Consider the following 17,895-nt stretch of genomic DNA (forward strand, 5'->3'; position numbering starts at 1 on the left):
GATCTGGTGTTGCTGTGGTTGTGGCATAGGCTGGCAGCTGCAGCTCCAATTTGACCCCTAGCCTGAGAACTTCCATATGTTGCATGTACAGCCCTAAAAACAAAACAAAACAAAATTCTATATATTTTTAAAGAGTTGGTAATAGTTAACTACAAAACTTTGTGGGCCTGGTAAGTTTTGGTAGTTTATTTGAATACTGTTTTCAGTTTCTTCTGCCTTTGTTGGATTAATTTGATTTCTTCTACTTTTTTTCTGATGGTATGGAAATTATACATTTGTATTTGTTTTTCTAATAATTGCTATTCAATATTTCACACACGGAACTATATATATTTTCTATTAATATCCAGAGTTTATCAGTGTCTCTTTACCTTCATTGAACAAAACAAAATCTCTGTATGCTTCAATTTTACTTGAAGTATTTCCTTTCCTTACCATTCCATCCCATGTTTACATTATTTGGACTTTTCCAAACAATTTCTACATTTTTATTTTAAAAATTATTGTTGTGGAACAGAATAGATAGCCCAGAAATAAACCCACACACCTATGGTCAATTAATCTTCAATCGATGAAGAAAAGACAGTCTCTTTAGCAAGTAGTTTTTGGAAAATTGGACAGCCATATGTAAAGCAATGAATTTAGAACACACCCTCACACCGTACACAAAAATAAACTCAAAATGGCTTAAAGACTTAAATATAAGACATGACACCATAAAACTCCTAGAAGAGAACATAGGCAAAACATTCTCTGACATAAATTATACCACTGTTTTCTTAGCTCGGTCTCCCAAGGCAATTGAAATAAAAACAAAAATAAACAAATGGGACCTAATCAAACATATAAGCTCTCACACAGCAAAGGAAATCATAAGCAACCTAGAGATTGAGAGAAAATATTTTCAAATGATGTGAATATCCAAAATATGTGACTCAATATTGTAAAAGCAAACAGCCCCCAAAATGGGCAGAAGACCTAAATAGACATTTCTCCAAAGAAGACATGCAGATTGCCAATAGGCACACGAGAAGATGCTCACCATCACCAATTATTAGAGAAATTGAAATCAAAATTGCAATGAGGTACCACTTCACATTGGTCAGAATGGATATCATTAAAAACTTTAATTAAAAACTATCATTAAAAACTATTATTATTTACAAATAATAAATGCTGGATAGGATGTTGAGCAAAGGGAACAGTATGGAAGTTTCTTTAAAAACTTAGAAATAGAATTACCATATGATCCAGCAATCCTACTCTTGAGCATATACCCAGAGAAAACTCTAATTCAAAAAGATACATGAATCTCAATGTTTATTGCAGTACTATTTACAGTAGTGAAGACATAGAAGCAACCTAAATGTCCATAGACAGGTGAATGGATAAAGAAGGTGTGGAACATATAAACAATGGAATACAGCTCAGCCATGAAAGAGAATGAAATAAGGCTGTTTGCAACAACTGATGGACCTGGAGATTATCATACTGAGCGAAATAACTCAGAAAGAAAAAGGCAAATATCATATATCACTTATATGTGGAATCTAAAATATGACACAAATCAACTTAGATATGAAACAGGAACAGTCACAGACATAGGAAACAAACTTATGGTTTACCAAAGGGATGGGGGCAGAAAAAAGTAGGAGTTTGGGATTAGTAGATACAAACTAGTACATATAAAACTGGTAAATGACAAAGTCCTACTACATATCACAGGGAACTATGTTCAATATCCTGTAATAAACTGTAATGGAAAAGAATATCAAAAAGAATGTGTGTGTGTGTATGTGTATAACTGAATCACTTTGCTGTACACCAGAAACCAGCAAAACATTGTAAATCAACTATACTTCAATAAAAAATAAATAAAAATTGTCATTGTTTAAAATATTAGCATTTGGGGTTAATAGGTGCAAACAATTGCATTTGGAGTGGATATACAATGAGATCCTGCTGTATAGCACAGGGAACTATATCTAGTCACTTGTAATGTCTCATGATGGTGGATAATGTGAGAGAAAGAAAGAATATATATATATTTATATATTTATTTTATATTTATGTATTAAATATATATTAAAATATATATTTATATAGTTATTTATATACATATATTTTATATATTTATATGTATTTAAATATATTTGTTTATATATATCTATAAATAAATATATATATATGACTGGTCACTTTGCTGTAGAGTAGAAATTAACAGAACACTGTAAATCAGCTATAATGGAAAAAATAAAAATCATAATAAAAAATAAACATTTCTATTTGTGGAAATTTATCCCTAGAGCATAGTAAAAATAATTTGCATTAATTTGGGGGATTAGAAAAAATGTTCAGTACAAGACCTTGTTTAAAAAAAATGATTACACATCTCTTGAAAAGAATATTCCATAGCCATGAATAATCATGCTTGAGTGTTTAATGACAAATTATATGTTTAGAAATAAAATATCTTTTTAAAACAAAAATACCCCCAAATAAAATAAATTATTAACATTTAACTAGGATAAATAATGTAATTTAATGGATTTCTTTATTTACCATTGCTTCCTTATTACCATATTTATTTATTTTAAATGGTATAATTATTTTAAAGAGTTATTATAGATGGCAAGCTTACTTGTTTCATCTTCATACTTCAGTGGTAGTTTGGTTGGGTATAAAATTATGGGTTTAACATTTTTTTCCTCATTCCTTTTTTTTTTTTTTTTTTAAATATCAAGGAGATTCTCTGTATACCATTGTCTTTTTTTTTCTCCAAAGACTTTAGGACTTATTTTCTCTATTCTTGGTCTTCTGAAATGTTAATATAGTGTCTAGGTGTAGGTTTTAAAAGTTTATCTTACTTAGCACTTTGTTAGTCATTAAACCATGACTGATGTATATATTACCTTCCTTCATTACTTCTAATATCTCTTTTAATAACTCCAATTAGATGGGTGATCGAAAGTTTGGGTCTATTTTATATGATTGCTAATTTTTGTTTTATGCTTTATGTCACTTTATCACTTTTATTTTATTCTGGAAGAACTTTTTGGCTTAACATTTTCAGTAAGGGAGTTCCCACTATGATGCAGTGGGTTAAGAATCCAACTGCAGTGGCTTGGATTGCTGCAGAGTGGCTGTTTCAGTCACTGGCTCAGCACAGTGGATTAAAGGATCTGGTGTTGCCACAGCTGTAGCATATGACTTCTTTATTAATTTTGTTTCCTTAGTGTACATTTTTCTCTTTTTAAAATCAAAGACCTCTTATTTATTTTAATGATATTGGCCATCTTCCAATGCTTAATGTTTCCCGAGTGTGAACCATTGTTCCTGTAGCTAAAACTCCTTGTTAGGCTGTCCATTCTATGTGTTCCAGTTGCTGCTAGTCACGGGCAGGAACTAGCAGCTGCTGGAAGTCTGTATTTCAGTCTTTTTTCAAGATAGTGCTGCCACTGGGCAGAGTGCCTCAGAGGCCAGCTCCTGGTAGGTAAGAGCATGTTTCTGTTCTCTTTGATTGCTCTAGCCACCCAGCGCAGCAAGGATGCCCCCTTTGATTCTTTGACCTAAGTTTACATGTGCATTGCTTCCAGCTGAAAGCAACAACTCTTGCTTTTGCTCTTTGACTCAGCAAGTGGCCTAGGTTGGAGGAGGGGTGTGCGTAGCTCAAACTTCTCGACTGTTTGTGCTGCTGTTCTCTAACAGTCACAACTGTCTGCTGTTCCCAGACTCCCTCTTGTCCTTGGTATTCATTCCTAACATTTTTGGCAGCACTCTCCTATTCTTGTTTTAAGCTGTGGTTTTTTACATCTTCATTCTAACCCCGTCTGCTTTCTGTCTTCCAGTGTTTTCTCAAAGTTTATGGTCCTTCAAAGGTTGTACTGTTTTCCAGTTACATGGATTAAAAAAAATCCTCTCTAAAATTTTAATGGTGTGCAGTGGGAAGAGGAGGCTATAATCCATTCCTTTTCTACCACCTTGAAATAGAAACCAGAGTACTTTTTAGAACATTAGGAGGATGTTTTAAAAATGAGTTTACCAGACCAGTTTTTAGGATTACCATTTATGGTTGTGTATGTTGTTCACTGTATAAAGGCACTGGTGGAGAAGGTAGCTGAGAGCTGAAATTGAGCTCACTGTTTTTCACTGTGCTATGTATACAGGCAGAGAAAATATGCCCTTTCTCCCAGTGTACACAGTGATGTCTTATGGGTCAGCAATGATGCCTTATGGGTCAGCAGTAATGCTGGTTATTTGAGCTTTGAAATACATTATGTATGGTGGTGGTTCCACAGGTGTATACTTTTGTCAAAACTCATGATGCTATTCATTTGAAATATAGCCATTGTATATCAATTATAATGCCTCAGTAAAATTGCAAAATAAATTTGGAAAACTGAATTATGTTATACATGTAGTGAAATAGATAAAATGTGCTATTGGATTTAGAGGATAAACTCTGAAGTTTTCATAGCTTATAAATTTGTTAATATAATATCAAAGCTTTACCTTAGCTGACAATAAATGTGAAAGAAGAAGAATTCGTGAACCACAGAAATGATAGTTAACAAGCTATGGTAGCTAATTGTTAGTCATCTTTTATAAGAAAAAACAAGCAGTAAAGGTAAGAACCTGCCTTGGAGTTTTCCCGTAGTGCCTCAGTGGTTAATGAACCCAACTAGCATCCGTGAGAACGTGTGTTCAATCCCTAGCCTTGCTCAGTGGGTTAAGGATCTGGCATTGCTATGAGCTGTGGTGTAGGTCCTAGACGTGGCTCAGATCCCGAATTGCTGTGGCTGTGGCTGTGGCTATAGCTGGTGGCTACAGCTCTGATTTGACCCCTAGCTTGGGAATTTCCATATGCCACAGGTGCGGCCCTAAAATGACAAAAACAAAAACAAAACCTGCTTTGGGCATTTTTGGGAAAATTCCAAGAAGAGGCAGAGGGCTATGTTGTCCAGTATAGGGCCCACTAGCCACATGTAACTATTTAAATTTAAATGAACACAAAATAAAAATTCAGCTTTTCTGTTATACCAGTTGCATTTCAAGTTCTCAATATTCCATAGCAGACAGCACAGATATAGACCATTTCTGTCATCACAGAAAGCTCCTGAGCTAGATATTCTCTTCATTTAGGTCCTTTCCATTCCAATAGTTTTTCCTCTGTAGATGAATATATCAAATGTGATCTCAGAGTTTAATTGTCAGGTTGTTTAAAGGGAAAATGAAGTATGGATACACATGGAGTATGGAATATGTGCTCAGTGACTGACAAAATTGTTGGTGAATGGATGTATGAATGGATATGTGTATGAAAAGTAGCCATGAATCCCCACGGTTTGGTAAAACATTGCATTCATTCATGCATTCAGTAATTCAACAAATGTTTATCAAATGTCTGCTTCACCTTCGGATGTACAAAAACTTGCTTGCTACCAGGCACTGCTTCACCTTCTTAGGATAGATAAGTAAGCTCAACAAGACAGAGATCATTTTCCTTCTGGAACTTACATGCCAGGGTGAGAGGATATTATAAATAACAAGCATCATAAATAAGTAAACCGTATCACAAGTTTTAAGATGATAAATATTAAGAAAAATAAAATATAAAGCAGAGTAAGAAGTGTCAGGAGTACTGGGTTTGGGTAGAAGAGTAGGGATTATCATTTAAAATAAAGTGGTCAGGGTACGCCTCACTGAGAAGGTGACATTAGAGGAAAGACGTGAAAGAGGTGGAGATATAAGCCATTTGACTATCTGGACAAAGAGCATTCCAGGCAGAAAGAACAGCCAGGGCACAGGCCTGTATTTGAGAAATAGCGAGAGGAGGGGCTGGAGCAGAGTGAGCAGGTGTGTAGCTGGAGAAGATGTCTGAGAGGTAACAGATGGACAGATCAAGTAGGGTTTTGTGGGCCATTGTCAGAACTTTGACCTTGACTCAGAGTTCAGAGCAGAGAAGGAATGTGATCTGGCTGAAGTTTTGAAAGGTTCAGTGGAGTTTCTGTGTCAAGAAGACACAGTATGGTACAAGGACAAAAGCAGGAAGAACAGTTGGAGGCTGTCGCCACATCCAGGTGGAAGCTGATGGTAGCTGGGTCCAGGGCAGTGGTGGTGAAAAGTGCTCAGGTCCTGGTATGTTGTGTAAGTACAGCTACAATATCTGGTTGAGTTCGAAGTGGATATTGGAGAAAGGGAGGTGTCAGATATGACTCCGAGTTTTCAGCAAATGGAAGAATGGGGTTGCCATTAACAGAGGTAGGGGAGGCTAGGGAAGAGCAGCTTTAGGGAAAGACCAGGAACTGCATTTTGGACACATTGGATTTAGTATGGTGGTTAAAGTCGTTGAGTAGGCTGGTGGATATGCAAGGACAGTTTTGGGAGAACAAACGGGGAGGAAATTAGTGCTATTGGTAGGTAAGGACACATACTCTCTGTAAACAAGCTGCAAGTTTTTGTACATCCGAAGGTGAGAATTAACTGGCTCTGAGGTGGGATAAAAATGCCATTTTTTTTGTTGTTGTTGTTCTCACCAAGAGCTAGGAAAAGACCTGTCCATAAATTTTGCTTTTCCAGCTAAGCGAAGTAAGTCAGAAAGAGAAAGCCAAATATCATATGATATCACTTATATTTGGAATCTAATATATGGCACAAATGAACGTTTCCGCAGAAAAGAAATTCATGGACTTGGAGAACAGACTTGTGGTTGCCAAGGGGGAAGGGGAAGGGAGTGGGATGGACTGGGAATCTGGGGTTAATAGATGCAAACTATTGCATTTGGAGTGGATAAGCAATGAGATTCTGCTGTATAGCACAGGGAACTATATCCAGTCAATTGTGATGGAACATGATGGAGGATTATGTGAGAAAAAGCATGTATGTATGTATATATATTACTGGGTCACTTTGCTGAACACTGTAAACCAACTATAATGGAAAAAATAAAAACGATAAAAAATGTCCAGGCATTATTTTTGGCTTAAGAAAAGGAAATGTCTTTGTGTGGGCAGGGAGGTGCCTGCTCAGGCATAGGGGTTTCCTGTGATTTTATGCAGAAAGCACTTTAGCATTTTTTGTTACTATTACTCCATGTCAGGACATAGGGTTGGTATTTTTTTTTCCTTCCAGCCCTATAATATTTTTAGTAGTTAAATCCAAATTATTGTACTTTAAATATGTTTTATTTATCACTGCAGCATAAATAACTTCTTTTTAAGTCATAGAGAGGAAAATATTGCCATCCATTTAAAAGGAAGGTATTAAAAAATGTAAGTATTTGAGCATCAGGCCTGAGTCCAATAAAAACAAGTTAATCAAAATTGTGGAGCTTTATAATCTTAAAAGGATGACAGCAAGGGTCTGATATCTTAGATTCTTTTTCCTTTTTGTCTTTTTTTTTTTTTTTAAGGTCCCCACCCTCAGCATATGGAGGTTCCCAGGCTAGGGGTTGAATCAGAGCTGTAGCTGCCAGCCTATGACACAGCCACAGCAATGCCAGATCCAAGCTGTGTCTGTGAGCTACACCAAAGCTCACGGCAATGCTGGATCCTTAACCCACCGACCAAGGCCAGGGATTGAGCCTGCATCCTCACGGATGCTAGTCAGATTTTTTTCCACTGAGCCATGATGGGAACTCCAAATGTCTTAGATTCTTAAGAGCAGATTCGGAATAGTCCAACATCTAAGCCAGGATTTCCTCTGTGAAGCATTTTATTTCCTTTTAGATATTTAGATATCATGATACTTTTCCAGGTTTTTTTTATGTAATGATTTTTATATTTTTCATTATAGGAAGATATACAGATGACCAACAAGCACATGAAAAAATGCCCAACATCCCTGATTATTAGAGAAATGCAAATCAAAACTACCACGAGATACCACCTCACACCAGTCAGAATGACCATCATTAATAAGTCCACAAATAACAAATGCTGGAGAGGGTGTGGAGGAAAGGGAACCCTCCTGCACTGTTGGTGGGAATGTAAGCTGGTAAACCACTATGGAGAACAATATGGAGGTACCTTAGAAAACTATACATAGAACCATCATATGACCCAGCAATCCCACTCTTGGGCATATATCCAGACAAAAATTTCCTTGAAAAAGTTTTCCAAGGTTTTAATTGAGAAAACATGGATTTAAAAAACCCACAAAGGCATAGCATTTTTTTCAGCTGTCCTCCTGTTTCTCTACCTGTTAAGTAAACACTCACCAATCCTAATGTGAACGACTCAATTAGCAACTTCTTTCAGAAATGTGACAATTTACAAACATCTCTGGATAAGGAAGTAAAGTGATAAGGAAAAGTTCACCAACTCTGAATTAGAGTCATGAAATCTAAAGGAATTAATATGAATAAGCTAAGAAACATTAGATAGCTTATTCTGGGTTTAGCTATGTTGCTTCCACAATGCTTTTACTAATAATTTCCCTTTTGTTAGGACTTGTATTTTTGGCTCTTTCCTAGGTCAAATATATCATAGTGGCCCATATTATGCACAGGGATCCTTGTTTCATGATATCCAGATAACCATTTAAGTTTTGGAAGTTGCAGAAGAATCATGAATTAACATGGGAAACTCTCATTCACCCTGTTTATTTTCAGCTGATTTGCTTTCTTAATTGCATAACCACAAACTAGGTATTTACGTAAAAATATTTAGCTAAATTTATACTTGATCATAATTAGCTAGTTCTTTTTCTTTCTCTTGAGGCTCACCAATACCCCACCACCACCACACACACACTGCAACCAATTGGATTATAAGAATAAAGTAAGTCAATGATTAGTTGCTTATTTCTCATATTGGATGCTAAGTGCCAAGAAGTGGTTATGTTGAATAAATTCCTCCTTTCTATGAAATTATAACTTAAGGGCAGGGTTAGAAAAATATTCATAACAGTGTTGAGTAAAAAAAAATGACCCCATAAAAATATATATGTAAACATAATTTTAAGCAAAGAAAAATTTAGGTCCAAGTCAATAAATAACTCTTCTATGATGCCAGGTGAGGTGGTAAAAGGAATGGACTCTGGGATCTAAGTGCCTGGGTCCACAGTGACAGCGATTACGTATATATATATATATATATATATATATATATATATATATATATATTTTTTTTTTTTTTTTTAGTGATTTTTATTTTTTCCGTTACAGTTGGTTTATAGTTTTCTGTCAATTTTCTACTGTACAGCAAAGTGACCCAGTCTCACACACACACACACACAGACACACACACACACACACACACACACACACACACACACACTATTTTTCTCACATTATCTTCCATCATGCTCCATTACAAGTGACTAGATATAGTTCCCAGTGCTAAATAGCAGGATCTCATTGCTTATCCATTCCAAATGCAATAGTTTGCATCTATTAACCCCAGACTCCCAGTCCATTCCACTCCCTCCCCACCCCCTTGGCAACCACAAGTCTCTTCTCCAAGTCCGTGAGTTTCTTTTCTGTGAAAAGGTTCATTTGTGCCATATATTAGATTCCAGATATAAGTGACATTGTATGTTATTTGGCTTTCTCTTTCTGACTTATTTCACTTAGTATGAGAGTCTCTAGTTCCATCCATGTTGCTGCAAATGGCATTATTGTGTTCTTTTTTATGGCTGAGTAGTATTCCATTATGTATATGTAACATCTTCTTAATCCATTCATTTTTCGATGGACATTTAAGTTGTTTCCATGTCTTGACTATTGTGAATAGTGCTGCAATGAACATATGGGTGCATGTGTGTTTTTTGAGGAAAGTTTTCCTATGTTCCTTTCTTTTTTTGGTTGGATGATTTCTATCTATTTTATGCTTGCGTACTTTCCTTTTTAGTTTTTGTGAATGTAATGTTTGGTTTTGATTTATGGTTGCCCTGTTTTTTAAGTATGTTAACCCCTTCCTGTATCTGCTTGCCTGATAGTCTTCTTCCTTAGTAAAAGCAATATTGCACAAAGTACTTAACTTCTCTGTGCCTCAGATTCCTCATCTGTATAATAGGAATGATAACTGTACCACTTCATGTTGTGGTTCTGATGATTATGCCCTTGCACATAGTAGGGCTGTAGTTAGCTCTTGTTATCATTATGATTTTTGGTGGTTGAAGTTCTCTACCAACCAGAGTAAAGGAGTAGGAAAGATCTGATTTCTTGGAATTGCATTTGTTGAGATGACTGTAACAAAGCGAAAGATCAGATGGAAAGGGAAGTCTGCCCGGGGCTGTTACAGTAAATGCTGCATGAGTTATATACCCAACATCTTGACCACAGAAAAACTCAAAAGTACTGAATATTTCTTCATAAATCAGCTTGCTTGGACCAGTTCTATTTTTATCAACATGTCTTATCTCTCTTATAAACAAAGCATGTCCACCAAAGTGGAAAAATTAAAAAGCTAAAAAGTATTCAAATTCAAAAGATCTCTCTTAACACAGACAAAAGCTCAATCTTTTATATTGACTTTTGGCCACATTGCCTTCATTATCTTCTGAGATGAGGTATATAAAAACAGAATTATTTTCTGAGGCTCACAATGGAGTTCAGAAACAGGGGATGGATTCTCATTTCCAAAAGAACTTTTCACATTTGTATTAAGTCAGGCCTTGCTGGAAAATTTTAAAAATTATCAATAATTCTGATAATTATTTTCTTTGAAATTAACGGAACTTCTAAGGTATTTCCTTTATAAATAATTTGGTTTTTTTGGGGGGGGTACCCCATGGCCTACGGAGCTCCCTGGCCAGGGATCATATACGAGCCACAGTTTTGACCTATGTTGTAGCTGTGGCAATGCCAGATCCTTAATGCACTGTGCCAGGTGGGGATTGAACCTGCATCCCAGTGATCCAGAGATGCCACCAATCCTGTTGCACCACAGCAAGAACCCTGCAGAATCTTTTTTTTTTTTTTTTTTTTTTTTTTGTCTTTTTAGGGCCGCACCTGCGGCATATGGAGTTTCCCAGACTAGGGGTCTAATCGGAGCTGTAGCCACTGGCCTATGCCACAGCCACAGCAAACCAGATCTGAGCCGTGTCTGTGACCTCCACCAAAGCTCAGAGCAACGCTGCATCCTTGACCCACTGAGTAAGGCCGGGGATCGAACCTGCAATTTCATGGTTCCTAGTCGGATTCATTTTCACTGTGCCATGATGGGAACTCCTAAAATAATTTCTTGATATTAAATTCTCAACTTTAGAAATGATATAATATCTAATATTACCTCTAGCCAAAATTCAGCTGTTAGTTTTAAGACATAATAGATTTCCCTCAGAGCAACACTGTTTCTTTTTAAAAATATATAAATGTAGGCAAAATGATCTTAAGTTGTCAAGAAGGTGCATAGGAATATGGCAGAAAGATGACTTTCTCCAAAAGGTTTGAAATTCTGGAGAGGGTGCCTCCATCTCTTTTTAATTTTCAATTTTTTTTTTTTTTTGTCTTTTTATGGCCACACCCACAACATATGGAGGATCCCAGGCTAGGGGTTGAATCGGAGCTGCAGCTCCTGGCCTACACCACAGCCACAGCAATGTGGGATCTGAGCCACATCTGTGACCTACACCACAGCTCATGGCAATGCCAGATCCTTAACCCACTGAGTGAGGCCAGGGATCAAACCTGCAACCTCATAATTCCTAGGCGGGTTTGTTTCCACTGCACCACAACAGGAATTACCTTTTAAAATTTTTATAGCTGCAACCATGGCATGTAGAATTCCTTGCTGTAGATTGAATCCAAGCTGCAGCTATGACCTACATCACAGTTGTGGCAACTCTAGATCTTTTAACCCACTGCACTGGGCTGAGGATCAAACCCTCACCTCTGCAGTAATCTGAGTCACTGCAGTTGGATTTTTTTTTTTTTTTTTTTTTTTTGTTGTTGTTGTTGCTATCTCTTGGGCCGCTTCCGCGGCATATGGAGGTTCCCAGGCTAGGGGTTGAATCGGAGCTGTAGCCACCAGCCTACATCAGAGCCACAGCAACGCGGGACCCGAGCCGCGTCTGCAACCTACACCACAGCTCACGGCAACGCCGGATCGTTAACCCACTGAGCAAGGCCAGGGATCGAACCTGCAACCTCATGATTCCTAGTCGGATTCGTTAACCACTGCACCATGACGGGAACTCCCAGCAGTTGGATTTTTAACCCATTCACCACAGCACACTCTTCCATCTCTTTTAAATCTGCATATATTTGCTGAGACAGCAAAGATGTATTGATGATTCTAGTCAGCTTGATGTTGCCTTATAATCCCTAAAGAAGGTTGTAGTTGTGGAGGTTACAGCAAATACTTGTGGTTCTAACTAAAGAATCCTTAGACATGTTCTAATCTATTGGGCTGGGGAGATTTTCTATTGTCTTTCAGGTCCAGAGCCTCTGGCAGAGGCAATTGTAGGGTCTCTTAGTCATAGGATCACTGCCATCTCTACTGGCTGTGTTAGAGCCCCAAATTCTCCCAAATAAGATGAAACTTAGAGCCAGGAGTCAGTACCATTTCCTTTCTCAAGTAACATTTGATTGGAATTACTTATATTTAACTTACTTGAAGTTACCTGTAAGTATTTGGGAAAGTTGGCACCCAGGAAGCACATACGTGTTTTGAGGATTCTGAAAATTATTTTCTAATTCTCTTGGGAATGCCCAGGATATAGTTAACCTAAATATTAAGAGACAGGAACTATCTGACAGTTGGGAGTGCATCCCTATTAAAATCAGTGGCTCAAAACAGCAACTAGAGGAATTCCCATTGCGGCTTAGTGGAAACGAGCATAGCTAGTATCCATGAGGATTCGGGTTCCATCCCCGGCCTTGCTCAGTGGGTCAGGGATCCAGCATTGCCGTGAGCTGTGGTGTAGGTCACAGACGACCATTGCTGTATTGCTGTGGCTGTGGTGTAGGCTAGCAGCTACAGCTCTTATTTGACCCCTAGCCTGGGAACTTCCACATGTTGCAGGTGCGGCCCTAAAAAGCAACAAACAAACAAACAAACAAAAAAACAGCAACTGGAAATTATGTGTCCACAAAGGAATATAAATGGATATTAGCATAAATAACAATGACAGAGTGGATGTGCCAAACGAATTTAAAAAGCAGTTGTTTCAGAGGTTAGTTGTACCAGTACTGGAAAGGGCAACGATGGTGACAAAGCTTCAAAACTTTGTTTTGGAAGTCCGACAGTAATCTAATGGTGGATTCGAGAGGACTGGGAAGGAAGAGAAAAACTCTTTCCCCCAACCCCCGATAGGATCTGCCCTTCCTAAATTCATTTTTATGTCTCATGTAAAAATCCTTTTAGTAAGGTTTTCCTTAGTTAGATGATGTGGTTAAAGCAATCATTCCTCTTCAGACCTGCCAAAAATTCATACTAATAATTAATAACATGCTGAACGAATATTTTTTAAAAACTACGTCTGAAAAAACCTCAACTCATAATTTAAGAAAATTTTTCAGTAAGCAGTGGCAGGGAATCATCGCAGACACTCACAGAAGAGAAGCAATAAAAATTGGTCTGTTAAAACCAAGCGGGATCAGAGACAGTGTATAGTGTCATTAGATTCTTAGGTCATTGGATTATCTTGGCTGGCTCTTCACTTAGATGAGCCATGCTGCCTGCCTTGGGGCCTCCAAGCAAACCTAATGTGGCAAGAATTGACGTCTGAATACATTTTCAGTACACCGCTTCGTGTTATTTCATAGGCCTCTGATTTGGCTATCCCCCAAATAATCTCTAGTAGGTTTCATCAATGCCTTCATTTTCCTTTTGTAATTCTTAATAACATCTTTGGGTTGGTTTCTGTTTGAGCAACTTCCCCACATCCAAGAGCAGAGAGAGCCCTGAAAAAAGGAAAGTTAAGCTCTCTTAAAGACTCAGACAATGTATCTTTGTAGGTCAAAGAAAAAAGTGAGAGTTCTGGAGGGTAGACTTAAGGGTAAGTCATTCCAAGCCAGCATTTTCACTCGCCACTTCCTTTCCTATAAATAAAATTAAGTTTTGGGGGGGAGATTTGGAAAAATATTTGAACGAAACTTTTGCCCCGAGCCCTATACTGCCTCTTGTTCCCAGCCAGAGGCCACCCAGGGGCTTGATGGATGTTCTGTATTGAGAAGTCTGAAGGAATACACTTGGAGAGCTTCAGTGTATCTGCTTTGGTAGTAACATTTCTGGGCCACCCAGAAATGGAACTCGTTTTCTGGGTGTGCCTCCAAGTTGACCAACTTTGAAAGTAATTAGCGGTGAGGAGGCTCAGAGCATAGCATGCTTCTTTAACTCCTCTGGGTCTTATATTCCTCTCGGACTAAAAGAAGAGGGAAGATGAGATGTTCTCAAAGGTGATTCTAGACCAGGATTTCTCAAATTTGACACTACTGACACTTTGGACTGGGAAGTCTTGCTGGTGAGCCTGTCTTATGCATTACAGAGTGTTTAGCAGCATTGCTGGCCTTTACCCATGCAAGTAGCATGTTCCCTAGTCTTAATGCCCTCAAATGTCCCTAGACTTTGCCAGATGAACCCTGTGGATAGGTAACCAGAAAAAAATTCAGGGTGCTAGTTAAATTTGAATGCCAGATAAAAAATGAATTTTTTTTTAACTGCACCCATGGCATACAGAAGTTCTCTGGCCAGGGATTGAAACCACGCCATAGCAGTGACCCGACCCACTGAGGTGGCATGGCAGATCCTTAGCCTGCTGAGCCACCAGGGAACAACTGAATAGTTTTAAAATATAGGTTTGTCTGAAATATTGAATGGGATGTATTTATATGAAAAACCAATTTTGATAATATTGAAGAGTATTGAATGTTCAAAGTCAACAGTTTGTGCTATGGAGTCAGACCTTTATTCAAGCCATTTCTTCCCAGATTTGTGTCTGAGGAGATCAGTTCAACCTCTTTAAGCCCCAGTCCATCCCTACCTTTTAAAGTGTTGTGGGGATTTAAAAAATCATTTTACATGAAGTACTTATTTAAAAATCCCTTCTTCATTTTTTATCTGAAATTTAGACTTAACTGAGCATTGTGAATTTTCATTTGCTGATGAATTCCAGCAAACCTCTCCAGGGAGCAAAATCACCTCCCCTTACCCCACTGAAAAATCTGTTTTAGTAAGTGTTAATGAAGACTTGGTTCTATTCTCCTTAAGTTTTCTGGATTAATTATGGGGATGGGTCAGACATCTATTAGATATGATTTCTTGAAATGTTCCTATTTGGTTAATTTTGCATTCATAGAAATATTCTAAAAAAGAATATTTTCTAACGTTGTCAGAATTGGGATGTCAGACAATGACTCTTCCTTTTAGGCATTGCTGCTTTCCCTCTGGGAAGACTAACCACATGCTGAAGGCATTGTCAAAATAGGGAGGAAGCGGGGGAGGAGAGGGAGAGAGCTTTTGTTTGGGAGCATTAGATTTTTTTTTTTTGTCTTTTTGTCTTTTTAGGGCCACCCCCGAGGCATATGGAGGTTCCCAGGCTAGGGGTCCAGTTGGAGCTGTAGCCATCAGCCTATGTCACAGCCACAGCAACACCAGAGCCAAGCCACCTCTGTGACCTACACCACAGCTCATGGCAATGCCAGATCCTTAACCCACAGAGGGAAGCCAGGGGATTGAACCCTGCAACCTCATTGTTCCTAGTCGAATTTGTTTCCGCTGGACCACAATGGGAACTCCCAGAATTAGATTTTTTTTTAAGAGCACCAGTGTAGAAGTAGGCACTGTGCAAGAAATTATAACTTTATTAAACTAATATTTTGAATTCCACAAAGGAGTAAGGGGAAGGAAATCTTATCAGTGCTGAGGGTATGTAGAGTTTTTTTAATCCTGTCCTGGTTTTTTTTTTTTTTTTTTTTTTTGCTTCTTAGGGCCACACCTGCAGCATGTGGAAATTCCCAGGCTAGGGGTCAAACTGGAGCTACAGCTGCCGGCCTACACCACAGCCACAGCAATGCCGGATGTGAGCCACATTTGTGTTCTACGCCACAACTCACAGCAGATTTGTTTCTGCTGCACCACAATAGGTACTTCCAGAAATCAGCTTCTGAAAGTCTTTTTGAGAGTTCCTCTTGTGGCTCAGTGGTTAATTAACCTGATTAGCATCCATGAGGATGCAGGTTCGATCCCTGGCCCTGCTTAGTGGGTTAAGGATCTGGTGTTGCCATGAGTTGTGGTATAGGTGGCAGATGCAGCTCAGATCTCAAATTGTTTGGGCTTTGGAGTAGGCCTGTGGCTATAGCTCTGATTGGACCCCTGGCCTGGGAAATTCCATGTGCCATGGGTGCAGCCCTAAAAAGACAAAAAGACCAAAAAAAAAAAAAAAACAAGGTAAAAAGTCTTTTTGCTTCATATTTACAGAATGGCTTGGCATACATTTTCTAATATGATTGCCCCCTCCCCAATTCCATATTAACTACAGGAAATCTTTCTTCCTCACTTATTTTTCTTCCCACATCACACTGGTGCTTGGACATTGCAGTGGAAGTGGGCTTTGAGGTCATTTCACGCTAAGAAAAAAAACCCACAATGTTATTTTTCTTCATCCCTCAAGATGTGACATCATTAGTGGGCCTGGACAGGGGGTACCCTCATGGACAAGATGAAGCAGAATGTCAGTCTGTCCTTGGCAGGGAGGGACGTAAATCTGGGCTCCTTTCTGTGTCTGGGATCAGGGTTGAAAGCATTTCCTTTTGCCTCCTCAGATGAATAAGTGGCACTGTACAAGCATGAAAAGAGCCGTCTGTCACATGAACTTGGCATTGTCCCCTCCACAATCTCTTGAAAGTCTGTGTGTGGTGCCACAGGATTAGCCGTTGACCACTCTGTTCTTTCCATTCCAAAAGAGGCCAGACAGCTTTCTTTCTAATGCCCCCTCTCCCAGGTGCTCTTTCTATTTACTGTAGGATCTGATCTCATCCTGTGGGGAAATTGCCCAATTCAGTGTTATGAAGTAATACCCAGCTTAGCTTTCTCTGCCCCCAAACCTCCAAACAAATTTCTCTTGTTCCTTGCATTTCTTGACATCTAATTGATGTCAGGACAAAGGTGAAAATTAAGCAGTTCAACCAACAGAAATGGGATTTAGATAATTAAGAGAAAATTCAGCTATGGCTAAAAAATGGTTTCTGCTGATTAAAAACAGTGGCAAGAAGAAGATTATCAATGTATGCTAGATCTGGTCATCAGGAAATCAGGCTTAGAAATGTTTCTCATAAGAATAAAAAATATTGGGCTTCATGGAATCCAATTAAATTTCTGGAGTTGGATCCATAATTTCAGCCTGGAGTATTCCGTACAGTTGTTTTTTGTTATTGCTATTTATGTAGGCAGAATGGCCTCCAGAAAGGTCTCCCCTTAATCCTTGGCCCCCATGAATATGTTATGTTACCAGGCAAAAGAGACTTTGCAGGCGTAATTAAGGTTATGACCTTAAGTTGGGGAGATTATCCTGGATCAGTCAAGTGGACCTAACCTAACTCCATGCGTCTTTAAAAGCAGAGAATTTTCTCCAAATAAAGGCAAGAGAGATGCAGCAAAAGAAGTTGAGAGATGCTGAGATGGGTGGAGCCATGTGCAAGGATCAAAAGGGCCTCTGGGGGGTAAGGGCCTCCCAGTGGACACCCAACAAAGAAACAGGGACTCCAGTCCACCAGCTTAAGAAACTGAATTCTGGGTTTCCCTAACTGACTTAGCGAGTTAAGGATCTGGTGTGTCTCAGGTGGCTGCTATGGTGTAGGTTCAATCCCTGGCCCTTGGGGAACTTACACATGCCTCAAAAAAAAAAAAAAAGAGAGAGAGAGAGAGAGAGAGAGAAACTAAATTCTACCAACAACTTGAATACGTTTGGAAGTGGGTTCTTTCCCAGAACCTCCAGCAAGGAATACAGCTT

General features: G+C 38.5%; 1 protein-coding gene across 4 annotated transcripts in view; it reads left to right on the forward strand.

Annotated features, from left to right (window-relative positions):
• The window catches only part of FILIP1 (filamin A interacting protein 1), a 211,727-nt gene that overhangs the window by 36,244 nt on the left and 157,588 nt on the right, over positions 1-17,895 (forward strand). The window contains exon 1 of one of the 4 annotated variants that reach the window (XM_084964549.1): positions 3,374-3,489. The exons of the other annotated variants lie outside the window; for them this stretch is intronic. The gene's annotated coding sequence lies outside the window, so the exon portion shown is untranslated. Of the gene's footprint in view, positions 1-3,373; positions 3,490-17,895 lie in introns of those variants that run through there. 4 annotated transcript variants of the gene reach the window in all.

This window comes from Sus scrofa, chromosome 1 (genome assembly GCF_054392235.1).
Source record: "Sus scrofa isolate SSC_HxYL_T2T_F1_AM1 chromosome 1, Sscrofa_HxYL_maternal_Yorkshire_Landrace_v2.0, whole genome shotgun sequence".
In the NCBI taxonomy this organism is placed as follows: domain Eukaryota; kingdom Metazoa; phylum Chordata; class Mammalia; order Artiodactyla; family Suidae; genus Sus; species Sus scrofa.